Source organism: Urocitellus parryii, chromosome 5 (assembly GCF_045843805.1).
Source record: "Urocitellus parryii isolate mUroPar1 chromosome 5, mUroPar1.hap1, whole genome shotgun sequence".
NCBI classification, from domain to species: Eukaryota; Metazoa; Chordata; class Mammalia; order Rodentia; family Sciuridae; genus Urocitellus; species Urocitellus parryii.
Genome location: NC_135535.1, coordinates 76,323,791 through 76,339,335, shown reverse-complemented (window position 1 = coordinate 76,339,335; position 15,545 = coordinate 76,323,791).

The following is a 15,545-nucleotide window of genomic DNA, read 5'->3' as shown; positions in this document are numbered from 1 at the left end:
ACTCACTTGAATAACTATATGGGTAATACACAATGACAGTCACTTCAAATATTAATTTGCATTGTTGCTTCAGATGTGTGGGGGGGTTGGATTAAAATTTTCTTTTCAGATGTGTTTTTATATTTAATCCTGAGTGTGAATACATCATGTTAAGTTCAACAAAATCACAGAGTAAAATGACACTGTGAAAATCTTTGAAGAGAAGTGAATGTTCAACTATTATTCTATCCTTCCAGCTTTTAAATTATTCCAGGACAGAGTCATCCAACTCAGACGAAACCTAAGTTCAACAATCTTTGAAAAAAAATTCTGGAGCAAAGACAGTGGCTAAATGTTTCAATTTCAATGAAACTTATCTGCAATAAATTTAAAAAATTATTTTAAAGAGTAGAGAGTGCTAGATTTTTATAAAGGAATAATTAAGTGAAATAAGTACTCACTGTCAAAAAAAGAAAAATGTCAACCAAGTCCCTAATCAGAATACCACAAGTCCTTTCACATGTTAACAATGTTGACAGACCTTTGCTAGACCAGCTACAGTGCACCTAATGGAATTTGAGGATCACCTGTGCCTATATGAGTATAAAGTATCCAACACTTTATAGAATATACCTATGTCAGATTCAATTCAAGAGAGATCAATAAGTTTTATTACAAAGGGCTATTGTGAGCCTGAGCCAAGAAATAGATCAGTCTTATCCAGGTTGGTAGAAGAACATGGGCATTTCTTTTGACAGCAATTAGCAGAATAGAATTAGCACCAGTGGACTCATAGATAAAAGCCAAGGAAGCTATTCTCTTAGCACATCCTATGGCAATTACCTTTCTGGCTCATGCCAGCTTTTCTTTGAGTTTGGAGAAAGCAAAATTTAAAGTCCAACGCCAATTCAAGAGTAAAGGTGTGAACTTTCCGACATAACTTTAAAATCCCCCTATATATAAAATCACTTTTCAGTGAAGAATTTATAGTTGTGAATCCATTAGCTAGTTATATGGCATTGGCATCAGATACTTGATAAGTAGGTTGCCCTGGAAATTTCTTAAGACTGGAAATATCCTTTTAACCAGGTGAAGAAAAGATAGAATCTTACCATGGTTTGTTTCATTCTTGTATTTTTAATACTAAATAAAAGAAACAAAAATGAGTTCACAAGAAAATTCTTATTTACTGCAAAATAAATATATTAGTTAAATGAATTTTAAGTTCAATTTTATAACAGTGCACTAAGAATTTATCACTTATGCAAAAGCAAAAAACACCATGAAGCAAAAACAATCAAACAGAAAACTAAATGGAGTTTAAGTTAAGTTATGCTTCGGTAACAAATGGATCAAAAAACAAAAGTTGATTTCTCATTCACATGACAACTTCAGCATACACTTTGTTCCATTTTCTCTCCATCCTGAATCATACTTATTTTTATTACAAATACATTTTCTGCGGGTAGTCTTCCTGGGTTTAAATCCCAGCTGTACCATTTACTATTGATACTGATATCTGTTTCTATGTAGATATACTAATAGTATCTCTATATCTACATGTACATAGTTAGTATATCTTTATAGATATACATTATACTGTCAAAATTAACTTTATTCATTTTGACAAGAGTTGGAAGAAAGGGAGTGTAGAAATGGAAAAAAAAATGGCTGTGTGTTGAGAGGTAATTATTTTACAGGAACTCACAACCTAAAAACTGTGTGACTATTATATGGAAAACAATGCTGAGCAGATAATAATCACTGCTATAATAATGGCATATGTGAAGAAGCTGAAATTCATAAAGACCTGAAGGGAATATTGACTCTTCAATAATTTGAAAAAGAACAATAAAAATGGAGGCCATCTCTTTATTCACAAATCATCATGAACCTAATGTCCTTAGGATTATGGGAAGCACTGAAGTTTTTTAAGTGACAAAATGACATAAAATAATGACTAGTAAGCTAGTTCTTGCAGTAAGATATAGGTTTATTGTAGTGGTGAGATACAACCAAGAAATGAAAAATAGTGTAGGGTTCCTTTCAGGAAGCTCAGGCAAAAATGTATGGCAATAAGTAAGCTGACTAGAGATATCTAATTTTGTCTAAAGAGGATAAAAGTAGGCAGACTCCATAACTCAATGCATGTGGTTTTTGAGGAAGAAAAAGGAAAGGAATAGTGGTCCTCAAATAGCTATACCCTGGAATTGACCGAGATGGTCTTAATTTAGTTCCATTCAGCTTGACTTAACTTTAGACAGGTTTCTTCCTGAAGTTAGCCCCTGACCTCCCTATTCTTAGAACATTTGCTTTAGAAAACTTGCAATTGCAAATTACTTCCATCCATTTGAGATATCAATCTTCAACAAGCCAGTAAACAAAAACAAAAGCCAGATCTTTGAGGGAAGATTGAGCTGTTTAATCAACCAAACTTGAAATCTGCCTTCTGTCTGGATTGCTTTCTAATGAAATAATAAATTTCCTCATTGTTTTAAGTCAGTTAAATTTCTACTTTTTGAAGCTGAACCTAACCTAACTAAAGAAATAGTTTAACCTAAATTAGAGAAGTAAAAGTGATTCTTCCTAACAATCTTTTGTTTTAGCAAATTAACTAAATGAAATGCCTTAAGTCACTTGTGGAAAAACTATATAAAGGCATAGGGAGGAACTTCAGTACAAGAATGTGTTGAGTTTTATCCATGAAGAATATTATTTTATTTTTCAATAAAAGATATTTTCACTTGCTCAGGGAAAGAATATGGAATCATAGGCAAGCTGTATTTCCCTTTATAATTTTATTAACTTGAAATTTTAATTCCTAAGATTAATGAGGGATGATACCAACTTGAAAATCTATGACCCTCTGATATTAAAAATGAAAATGATATGAATTTCCTCTAGGAAATCCTTAAAACTGGATAGATTTCTCTTTGTAATTCATGACTCATTTATAAATTCTTTCAGCAAATATTTGCTGAGTACTCAAAAGCAGAGGCTCATTTGATGGATTAAATGGCAGGGTGAAAGTCAATATATGCTGCTCATCAATTTCACTGCTATTATTTCATTAATCCTTCATGAATATATTCAAAAAATATATATTCATCTCCTGTTATGTAGCTGAGGTATTTGATTGTGAATGACAAGAAGAGAACAGGAAGGAGAGGTCAAGGAAAAACTCACCTATGCACAAATTTGGCATTAGTATGTTAATGTGGTTAGATGAGCTATTGCATATAAGCCCTTCAGCATAGGAGTTTAATGAAAAATTGTTGTTATTAAAAATGTCCACCATTTTTAATGTGTCCTTGTAATTTTATCTAAAGAGGATAAAAGTAGGCAGACTCAACTTAATGCATGTGGTTTTTGAGGAAGAGCAAGGAAAGGAATAGTGGTCCTCAAATAGCTACACCTGGAATTGACCAAGATGGTCTTAATGTTCCCTTCAGCGTGACTTAACTTTAGACAGATTTCTACCTGAAGTTAGCCCCTGTTATGTATGTGACAAGAAATGTTACAATTACTCTAGATTTCTGGCAAATGTACTAGGGAATGTAGGCACATTTTAAATTTGTTAGAAAGGTATTCATTCTTTTCAACAAGTCAACAATTAGAGTCTACTATTTCAAAGAATTGTCGTGGCATGATTAAATCACACAACATGGTGCAAAAAAAAAAAGTGTTATTAGACCAGATTTGTTGTTAGACTAGGGTTAGTCCTAGCTCTGTGACTTTGGGACCTTAGGCAAGCCACCTGATCATTCTAAAACTGAGCTTACCTATCTTTTAGAAGTAGAGGAATAAGCATTTCATTGTATTCTTGTGAGATGATATAATTAAAGGTTCTATGTAAGCTGAAAAGCACCATACATAAATAATGTGCTATTTAGTTTATAACTTTTTACCTTGTATGATTTGTTTAATAGGAATTTGAAGTACAAATATGAAATTGGTTTAGCTTTTTCCAAATCTTGTTTCAATCCTACTGCATTAAAAGCATAGATATCTTGAATAAAGTTGAAACTTTCCAGTTTCTTTCCGTTATCACAATGTACAAGTCTTCTTTTTAACTGGTAGCAATTCTTCCATAGTCTCTAGTTGAGAGATATGTCACTGGCTACTCACCTGCAGCTCAGGCATGTGGAGGTATTCTCCCCAACTCTTTTCCCAAGGCTTAGCTTTTTTAATGAATGAAACTAGAACTGGGAAAGGGACGTTTCTGATGTGAGCTAGTCCTGTGTTGTGGTTGGGAGATGACTTTGGTCCTCTCTAGTTCACTCCACCTGTGTGTGGTGCTAGTGACCATTGGGTGGTTAGGTGTCTGGTTGGTTAAGGAAGTCTTCAATTTGACCTGGCACTCTTGATGGATAAAGAAGCTCTCAGACAAGCATGGTAGACTTTAATCTTGGTAGTACCACAAAATCGTTTTCTTAGCAGGGGATGTCTTTTCACATGAACTGTCACTATCACCCACCTTGGCAGTTTTATGGGATATTTCTTTCTGTGATACCCTTTCTCTTGCATGCAAAAGCAGAAGAATGAAAGATACAGCTATAGAGAATTGAGAGAGAGAGACAGACAGGCTTGCTAGAGTCCACAATCATGTGAGTCAATTCTTTTAAAACCTCTGTTGGAAGATTGAGCAGCTAAATCAACCAGGCTTAAAGTCTGCCTTCCTTCTGGATTTCCTCTTCATGAAATGACAGATTTCCTCATTGTTTAAGCCAGAGTTGAATTTCTAGTCCCCGAACTAAAATGTGATTTAAATCTCTGATTAAAAAGAACAAATCAGGGGCTGGGGTTATGGCTCAGTGGTAGAGTGCTTGACCAGCACGTGTGAGGCACTGGTTATGTGCCAGGGGGTACACATAAAAATAAACCAATTCAATAAAGGTATAGGAAGAAAGAAAGAAAGAAAGAAAGAAAGAAAGAAAGAAAGAAAGAAAGAAAGAAAGAAAGAAAGTCAACTGACATGAGTGTGGGTTCCATCCAGTCCAAAACCTGAAGCTAAGGCTGGAAGGAAGGTTGGAAATTCAGGTTAGAGTTGATGTAGGAGTCTACACTTCAGTATGTGTTGGACAGCATGCAAAAAAACTTGGGCATCATTTCCCTGTTTTAGACTTGAGGAAAAATTCCTTGTCCAGAAGACCCCAGGTTTTGTTCTCAAGATCTTTAATAGATTATAAGAGACTCACTTGCATTATGGAGGGTATTCTGCTTTAATTCAAGTAAATGGATTTTTAAAAAAAATCACATCTACAAAATACCTTCAGAGCACATGTAGATTGTGTCTGACCAAACTATGGGCACCATAGCCTAGCCAAGCTGATGCATGAAATGAACAGTTACAAGTACCTTATAATTTACTACATGTTCCTAGTTACTTAATTTTGTATTTAAAACAACCAGCTATGGTTATCTAGTTTTCATAATAATCTTAAGAAACAGAAATTATTTGTATAGGTGAGAAACTTTGAAAAGAAATTAGGTGCCTGAAATCACAAGGCAAATATCATGACAAGGTTATACTTCAACCCAGATCCTTTGATAACAAAGTCCATACTATCTCCCCTATCATTAGTACTTGTCAATAAATATTTGATGATTATGTCACTAAGCATAATTTAAAAAGTGGTTAAATTAGTAGAAAACCTACAAACCTCACCAAGGGGTTAAGGAAGAGAAGGATATTTTATTGGCTAAGGGGAATACCTGGATGTAACTTAAATTACTAATGATAAATTTTAAAGAATTTTAACAGTCTTACATAGAATTCTGAAAACTGAAAAAATCTGTTTCTAATTTTCTGCAAATGTCTTGGTTATTTTGTGAACATCTGTCTCCTTTGAGCTCTAAGTTTAGTATGCATTTGTCAACAAAAGAGAGCATGCTTTCCTAAAAGATGCTTCTTGTGGCATCATCTCCCAGTGCATTCGAAGTCTAAACCTTAACAACTACTTTGGCTGTTCCCCTAGGGAAGTAATTAATTGAAATTAACTTTGATTCTTTTCCCTTACCAAGCACTTTTTATTTAAAAGTATCAAATATTCAATAGTTTTTAACTTTTTCTTTATTTTAGATTAATACTTGTCCCCAGATTTACCTCATTCATTGCTATTATTGTTTGCTATTTTTAAAAGTTTTAGATTTTGCTGCTCTTTCTGCTCTGAGCTTGTCAGGCAGAAAGGTAACTCTAATGGCTGGCCTATTAATTTAAATGGCAGCAAAGCAGAAGAACCAAATCAGGTTTCAGCTGGCAATGATGACTAATGCATGTCCCCATTATTTCTGCACTAGAATAAGAAAGCATGGACTGGGAAAGCTGCAATCGTGGGGATTGTCTCAGTATTCCAAACCCAGAAACAAATCGCCCGCCAGGCAAATGTCAACCTCAGCTGTACCTAAATCCCTGTTCATTTTAAGGAGAGAGCACAGAAAACCACCCTGGTTGCTCATTTGTAAAAGGAAGACACCACAGTTAGACGTTTCGGGTGACTGTTTGAGTGCCTTCTCAAATACGTATCTTGACAGACCTGGTTAAACAAAAACAAACCAAAAAAAAAAAAAAAAAAACCCCAAAACAAAAAACTAATGCTTAAGTCTAATAAGGACTAACATTCCTCCGTGGTCCAAACACTGTCATGGGATAACTTTACCCTCTGCATTGAGTTCTTATTGTGTAGTCTGAGCCCCTTCTTAACTTGCCCAAGAAACATTCTTAACAAAAAACCAGGTGATTTTGTCTACTAGCTGGTTTTTGTTTACTCTGCTTCATATAGAAAATAGGATTCTTTGATTTTAAAATAAAAGGTATAGAAACAAAATGCTTAAGGTACCAAATGTTTATGATTAAATGAACTTAAAAGCTAACATGTCTCTCAAGTTCTTTATTAAACTGGAATTTTTTAATGTTATCTTTTAAATACAATTAGAGTCCATAGACATCTGCATTAAAAGAACGTGTTACCAGGGGACATCATGGCAATGTTTGATTAAAATATAGGTCCTTGTTGTGTGATTCTATACCTATCAATTGAGATATTATAAAAGATCCCATTGTCCCCCTAGAATTCTGTGATGTTAAGGTGTAATATTTAAATTTGCACACCATATGACAAATTCTCCACAAAAATTTTGAACATTTTTTGATATTGTTCAGATGATTGGGTTTTTCATTAATTTATAAATTATTTGTTGAACAGCAGAGATATTAGAGCTGGAATTATATGTAATGTTAATCTATCTACTCCATAAAGAAAGTCCTGGGAGGTGTTTGAAGATTTTGGCATGATACGGTTCCAGTATTAGGTCCCAACTTTCTCATTCATCAGCTGTGGGATATTTAACACAAAGTTAATGCAGTTGAGATCTTCAGTTTTATAATTTTTAAAAGTGATAATTAACCATCATCATGGGATGGCAATGATCATTATGTGAAACCTTGAATGTAAAGTATAAACAGTAAGAATATTTGCTGTAAATCATCACTTTTCTTTATCCCTGACATCTACAAGTCCTTCCATGACTACTTCTATAAAGACCGGAGGAGTTTACCTTGTTATGGGTATGCAATTTAACCTTCATAACAATCTTGAACTCATGCAAACTAAACTGTTGACCAGCCCTGGCATTCCCTGAGTCTGAACCAACATTACAATAGATAGTTCTTGAGTAGAGGCCTGGAGAGCTGGATAAAACCATCAACAAAACCGAAGAGTTGAACTGAGAAATGAAAACATATGTCCACACATGAAAACATATGTCCACACATAAATTAGCTGAGAAATGAAAAAATATGTCCACACATAAATTAGCATAAATGCTTATGCACTGTGAATGTTTAAACAAAAGGTGGTCTAACTCAAAAATGGACTGAACATGAAATCAAAACTTTTTAAAAAACTGATACATATTACAACATGGATAAACTTTGAAGATATTTTATTAAGCAAAATAAGCCACACCGAGAGAGAGAGAGAGAGAGAGAGAGAGAGAGAGAGAGAGAGAGAGAGAGATTACATTGAATTCCATTTATATGAAATATCCAGAAAAGGCAAATATCCATACTCATAAAGCAGATCAAAAGTTACAAGTGCCCTAGTGGTAGAAGAGGAAGGAGAACAATTTGACTACAAATGGCTCATAAAGATCTTTTCAGAATGATGCAAAATTCTAAGACAGGATTGTGATGATGGTTGAGCAACTTTTTAAAGCAACTAAAATCTACCACAAATAGTTGAGAAATTTTATAGTATCTATATTAAAACTTAATAAAGCTATTAAAAATTGCATATGTGTAGACTCAGGAATTTTATCACATTTTTACAAGTGATAAAATTATCCACATTTATACAAATTAGGATATTTATTTCAACATTTTTTAATATAAAAAATATTTGAAGTCATCTAAATATTCATCACACACATTAATCTATGAACCATTTAATTGATGAACCATTAATTAATCAACTTAGTTTCATTTAAATATTATGGGAAACTACATACCTATTTAAAATAATGAGGTATTGAAATGGAAACTGTTACAAGATAATTGCTTTCAAAAGAAAGCAAAACAGAGAAGGTGCTGTGAATGATGTAGAAAAATAGAGAGTTCACACACACACACACACACACACATACACACACACACACACACACACACACACATACACACACACATCAATATCCTGGTGTACATGTTAGATATTATTAAGGTATCTCTAGAATAATGCATATGAAGCCAAAAGCAGTACTTTTTCATGGAAAGGAAATTGGCTTATGGGTTATCAAAGATTTTTATTTCCAATGTATGTTGCTTAAGTACAGGGATATGTTCTGAGAAATGCATTGGTAGGGGATTTTATCATTCTGTGAATATCATAGAATGTACTTATGGAAACTAAAACACCTATAATGTAACTAGGAAATATAATCTTATAAGACCATTGTTGTATATGTGGCTGGTCATTTATAAAAATATTATTATGTGGCACATGACTGTATATCCTTCTATATCTTTTGATTTTATATAATATACATTTATTACATTATTCTACTCAATAGTAAATTTGAAGTTTTAAAGAAGCATCAGCTTCTTCATCTAGATGTATCAATTGTGTTATGAAAGATCAATATACCTGCTGAAAACAGCTAGAAAAACTGAATATGCTATAAAAGTTATATTTTTTTAAAGTGCCAGAGAGCTGTGGCAAAGATGGATGGGCCAAAATCCCAGAGGAGACAGCCTTAGGCTAAGCTGAAAATTCAGGGTAGCTCTTTATTCCTGAAGATTTTTGCCAATTTCCAGAGTTGGCTTAGAAGTGACCCAGGCAGAAGGAAGCTTTGGGGGAAAAGAGAAATGAATAAAACTTTAAGCGATTAAACATGACTAGAATGAGAAAAAGCAGAGTTGCACAGTTTCAAACACATTAGTTTCTCCCTAATAATTTTGCTGAGTTCTGAGGTTGTGCAAAGGATAAAGAGCTTGACCTCAATCTGAAAGAAACAATAAAACCTCATACCATGTTAACAACAAAAAACATGCAGGGGAAGACAGTCTGAAAACAACTTGGGAAAGCCATGGAAACTTATCATAATGCTTCCCAAAGTGTGTTTACGGACTAGAAGTATCAACATCACTAGGTAGGATATTAGAAATTGGACTTGGGTGTGCCAACCTAGATCTATTGAATTAGAAATATTGAGAAACTCTAGGGTACAGGAGAGTCACCTGGCGGCCTTATTAGAATATAATTTGCTGAGCCCTAACACCAGAGTTTCTGATTCAGTAGATGTGGAACATGGCCTGAGAATGCATTTCTAGCAAATCTCTAGGTGAGGTGGCTGCTAATCTAAGGATCACAGTTTGAGAACCTCTACCTTCTGTACCCCTGAAGTGGGATATCTCAATAATCCATCTAGAAGGAACTTATAGAAGTATTGTTACTAGACAAAATTGTTAAACCCCTCCCCATCCCATCGGCATGAACAAGGGGAATGGGCTGGATCAGACCCATCCAGGAAAGTGCTAGCCTAAGCCAGCCCTCTATACCAACTCTGCAGGAGCCCAGGCAGAGACAGAGTGAATGCCTACAATCCAGAGTGGCAGAAATGGGAGCTCAGAGCATGCAGAAAGGCATGTATGTACCAGGCAGTGGAGAGGAATGGCACATCATTCATGGTCACATCCAAAGGGAGTTTGGACACAAGTGGGACTCTGTCTCTATTCCAGTCAGCAGAGGGAAATAGTGTCCACAGTTCACAACCCTAGGCACTGAAGTCAGAACCAGGAGAACTGGCTGAGTCGCTTTTACCTGCTAAGGTAGGGTAAAGAGACTAGTAGGGACAGTGCCCAAGATGATCAGTCAGGGGAGAAGCTGAGTTATTTCAAATACCTCTCTCACCACTAGATAAATCATCCAGACATAAACTAAGTAAAATCTCTTTAGAACAAAAATATACTATTAATCAATGGACCTAACAGACACCTATAGAATATTTTATCTACCAACAACTCAATTCACTTTCTTCTCAGAGAAACATGAAATATTATTTAAAATATAGCATATTTGAGGGCACAAAGCAAATCTCAGCAAATACAAAAAAAATAGAGATAATTCCTTGCATTCTAATCAGATCATGATGGAATGAAACTAGAAATCAACAACAAGAGAAAAAACAGAAATGATTCTAATACCTGGCGATTAATCAATATACTTTTAAATGAGGTATAGATTGCAGAAGGAATCAAAGGAGAAATAAAATTCTAAGAAACAAATGCAAATAAAGAAACAACATATCAAAATCTCTGGGACAGTATGCAGGGAGTTCTAGGAAGAAAATTTATAACATGGAGCTCCTATGTTAAAGAAATAGAAAGATACTAAATACATAATCTAACATTACATCTCAAGGCCCTAGAAAAAGAAGAACAAACTAATACCAAAGTTGGTAGAAAACAGGAAATAATTAAAATTAGAGTTGAAATTAATGAATTGAAAATAAAAAAAGCAATACAAAGGGTCATTGAGTTAGTTCTTTGAAAGGATAAACGAGACCGATAAAGTTCTAGCCAAAATAATCAAAGGAGAGGGAAGATCCAATTTAACAAAGTTAGTGATGAAAAAGGAGATATCACCATAAACACTACCATTAGAAACTAGTTTGAAAAGATCATTAGAAGATCATTAGAGACTAGCTTGAAAATTACACTCCAATAGGGTAGAAAATCTCAAAGATAGTAACAAATTCCTAGAGGTACATGACTTACTCAAAGGGAACCAGGAGGATAAGAAAACTTAAAGCAACCAATATCAAGTAGTGAAATTAAGCAACCATTAAAAACCTTCCAACAAAGATAAGCCCAGGACCAGATGGATTGTCAGTCAAGCTATACCAAGCCTTTAAAGAAGAAGTAATGCAAATCCCCTCAAATGATTCCATAAAATTGAAAAAGAAGAAACACTATCAAATTAATTCTATGTAGCTAGTGTTGTACTGATACCAAAACCAGACAAAAACACATCAAAGAAAGAAAACTTCAGACTAATACCATTGATGAGCATAGATGTAAAAATTCTTAATAAAATATTGTCAAATTACATTAAAATGCCTTAAAAAGATAATACAACATGATCAAGTCATTTTCATCCCAGGAATGCAAAATGCTGGTTCAACAAATCTATAGATGTAATTCACCACATAGAGGTAAGGAAAAGAATTACATGATTATCTCAGCAGATACAGAAAAAGCATTTGACAAAGTCCAGCATCCAGTCATACTTAAAACACTAGAAAAAAAATAGGGATAGAAGGAAATAACCTCAACATTTAAAAAACTATATGTGACAAAGCCAAGGCCAATATTATACTGAATGGAGAAAAACTGAACACAGTTTCTCTAAAAAGAGGAACAAGACAAGGATGTTCGTTCTTTCAGCATTCCTATTCAACATTGTCCTTGAAACTCTAGCTAGAGTAACCAGGCAAGAAAAACTAATTAAAGGGACACAAAAGAGGAAGTCAAATTACCTCTGCTGATGACATGATGCTCTCTGTTTAAGACTCAAAAAACTTCACAAGAAGACTTTTAGAGCTGATTAAAAAAAATTCAATAAAGTAGATGATATAAGATGAATACACATAAATAAATCATTTTTCCACACATCAATCATGAATTTGCCGATGTAAGGAAAAATGTAAGTTCATACATTGTTAGTGGGATTGCTAATTAGAACAACCACTTGGGAAAGCCATGTGGATACTCCTCAAAAGACTAGGATTAGAAACACCATATGATCCAGTTATCCCACTCCTCAGTATATATCCAAAAAGGCCTAAAATCAAATTACTATAAGGATATAGCCCCTTCAATTTTTATAGCAATGCAATTCACAGTGGCCAAACTATGGAAACAACCTAGATGCTCATCAATAGATAAATGGATAAAGAGAAAGTGGCATATATACACAATGGAATTTTATTCAGTTATAAGGAAGAATGAAATTAAGACATTTGCTGGTAAATGGATGGAACTGGAGAACATCTTGCTAAGTGAAATAAGCCAAAGCCAGAAAGTCTAGGATTGAATGTTTTCTCTGATATGTAGAAGCTAAACCAAAATAAGGAAAAGAAAATGTGTGGGAATTCCATTAAAATAGAAAAACAACAATAACAGTGGATTAGAGAAAAGGGATTGAAGGGGAGGGAGACAGGATAGGAAACAGGAGAAATGGCAGAATGAGTTTGACCAAATTTTCTATATACATATATGAATATACCACAGTGAATTTCACATTTATGTATATACATAATGCACTAATATTAAAAAAACTATAAAAAGTAGAATAAAGATAACTAGAATAGAAGAAAGAGAACAGAAAGATGGAGAGAAAAGGGAAGAAATAAGATTGAATTAGAACAAATTGTATTTCATGCTTGTATAATCATGTCAAAATTATGTGTAACTAAAACAAACTTAAAAATTTAAAAACAAACAGATACAGAAATAAGACACAGGACCTGATAAGAAGCTAACAATATTAATTATGTTGACTATCAACAGTTACTGCAATCAGCAGAAAGTAGAATTACTTCTTTACTGTGCTGAAAAAAAAAATTATAATTTAGAAATTTATATACAGAGTGAAAGCATTCTAAAAAATGAAAATACAAGGACTTTGGGTCACTTTCCCCAACTTTGCCCTCTCAGCAGGAAGCAGGTTAGAGATGTCATCACCCATTTTCTATATAATGGAATATAGAAATTGACAGTAGGGAAATATAACAGTGGTTCACTTTATGCTTTGAATATAGCCCTTGCTGTACTGCAATTTGTTTTTAAAAGTACATGTTTCTTTCTCTTTCTCCATCCCTTCTCCTCTCTAATTTCTCCCTCTCCCTAAACTTGTACCTGGGGGTGGGGCGGGGGGACAGGATTACTTTCCTATTTATGGCAGAGTTATCTGTCCTTGAGCACACATCCACTAGAGGATAAAGTAATTTAGGCTTGGGGATGGCACCAGAAGATCTCAGAAATGACTATCCCCCAAATTAACAATTGAATTACAACTCTAACAAAGAACATGTGAAATGTAGCCTTTGACCTCTTTAAAAACCCCTTGTCCCCCATGATGGGCAGAATCAAGCCTCTGGGACAGGAGTGCCCTGTGTTTCTCCTTTGCTAGTAAAGCAATAAAACTTTTTTTCCTTCTTTCTCAAAAAAAAAAAAAAGTAAAAGAAAATAAAGGCATTTTCACACAAAACAAATATCAACAAGAGTAGTCCAGATGTAAAATCAGCTTAAAATCAGTCTAGACTGAGATGTCACTATACACCTATAAGAGTGGATTAAATAAAATCTACAGAAAATTTTATGTGAAAATTCTATGTGTTCACACTGTTGCTAGAAGTGTTTATTGGCAAAAACAAAAACAAAACAAAATAAAACAAAACAAAACAAAACAACCCTGTCTGGTCTGTCTGGAAGTTTCTATGAAAGTTGTATATTCAAACTCTATGAATAAACTCTATGATCTACACCATTTCTAGGCATAGATCCAAAAGAAAAGATCATATCAGCACTATATACCTAAAGTGTAAGCTACCTTGCTGTATATATATATATATATATATATATATATATAATTATCTTATAGAAACATTAAAAAACAAATTACAACTACATATAAGACAATGGATAGATCTCACAAATATAGTATTAAGTAAAGCAAGCCAGAAATAGGAGTCCATGTGGTATTATTGCATTTATACAATGTACAGATACTTTCCTATACTATTCTGGAGTCAGCAAGGGGATTACAGTTGGGGGTGGGTGGCAGGAAGCAGCTGTGGAGGATATGGTGATGATATTCTATTTCTTTTTTTTAACATTTTATTTATTTATTTTTTAAGTGTAGATGGACACAACACAATGCCTTTATTTGTACGTGGTGCTGAGGATCGAACCCAGGTCCCTCCTGTGCTAGGCAAGTGCTCTACCGCTGAGCCATAATCCCAGCCCAATATTCTATTTCTTGATCTGGATGCTGGCTACATGGATATGTTTAGCTCTTGAAAGTGTTTTGAGCTGCACAATAACATGAATTTTTCAAAATGTATATAATACTTCAAAATAGAAGAAGTTAAAATTTGGTATAAAATACTAGCCTTTGGTATTAGCAAATAATGTATAAATAATCAACGATTATACTCTATAGAAACTCTATAATGAAAACAGTACAATAGTAACAAAGCAGCAAAAATTGAAAAGGAGAAACTGAATTTCCTGATCGATTTTTAAAAAAATTTATCCCAGTAATTTTCAACATAATTGCAGCCTGCAAATTTCTTTGACTAGTTGTTAAGTCACCTTCATTGATATTACAGTATATGTGAACATAGCAATTGGGAAATGTGCTATATGTTGTGGCTGGAAACTGTGAAACTGAAGGATCTTTGAAGAGGAAAGATCTGAGAATAACAACTTCTTAAAGAATTGCAACATATCTGGATTCCACAAACGGTTAGAGTACACAATATGTTAGGCCCTTATATTAAGAAGAAAGAACATAATTTATTTTATTCAAAATAGTCAGGTGAAACTTCCAGCATTTTATTATTTGTGACCTAAATGAGGGAAAATTTTATAGCTCAACCTAATAATAGATGTACCCTGCATATTGATCCTGTATCTGCTTTATAAGGGCTCAGATTACCCATAGAAGTTTTCTAATTACAGTTGAGGTGAAAAAGATATGCAAAATATTTTTTCCAAACTGTGTTTATACAATCATATTATTTCTCCTTGAAAAGCCAAAATTTTTATAAGAAAATAAGGAAGTTTCTCTTTCATAGAAGGGTGTAAGATCTAATCAAATCTTAGTTGAGCAATTTGGTTGCTTAGTTTTGTATGTTAGGGTAACAAAGCAATATAGCACTACCTCTTCTTATTTTCTCTAAAACCTATATAAATCATAATCCCAAACCCAGAAATGTCTTTTGTGCTTATTAAGAAAAATAAATTGAGACAACCCATATGTCAAGACAAATCTTCAGACTTCAGA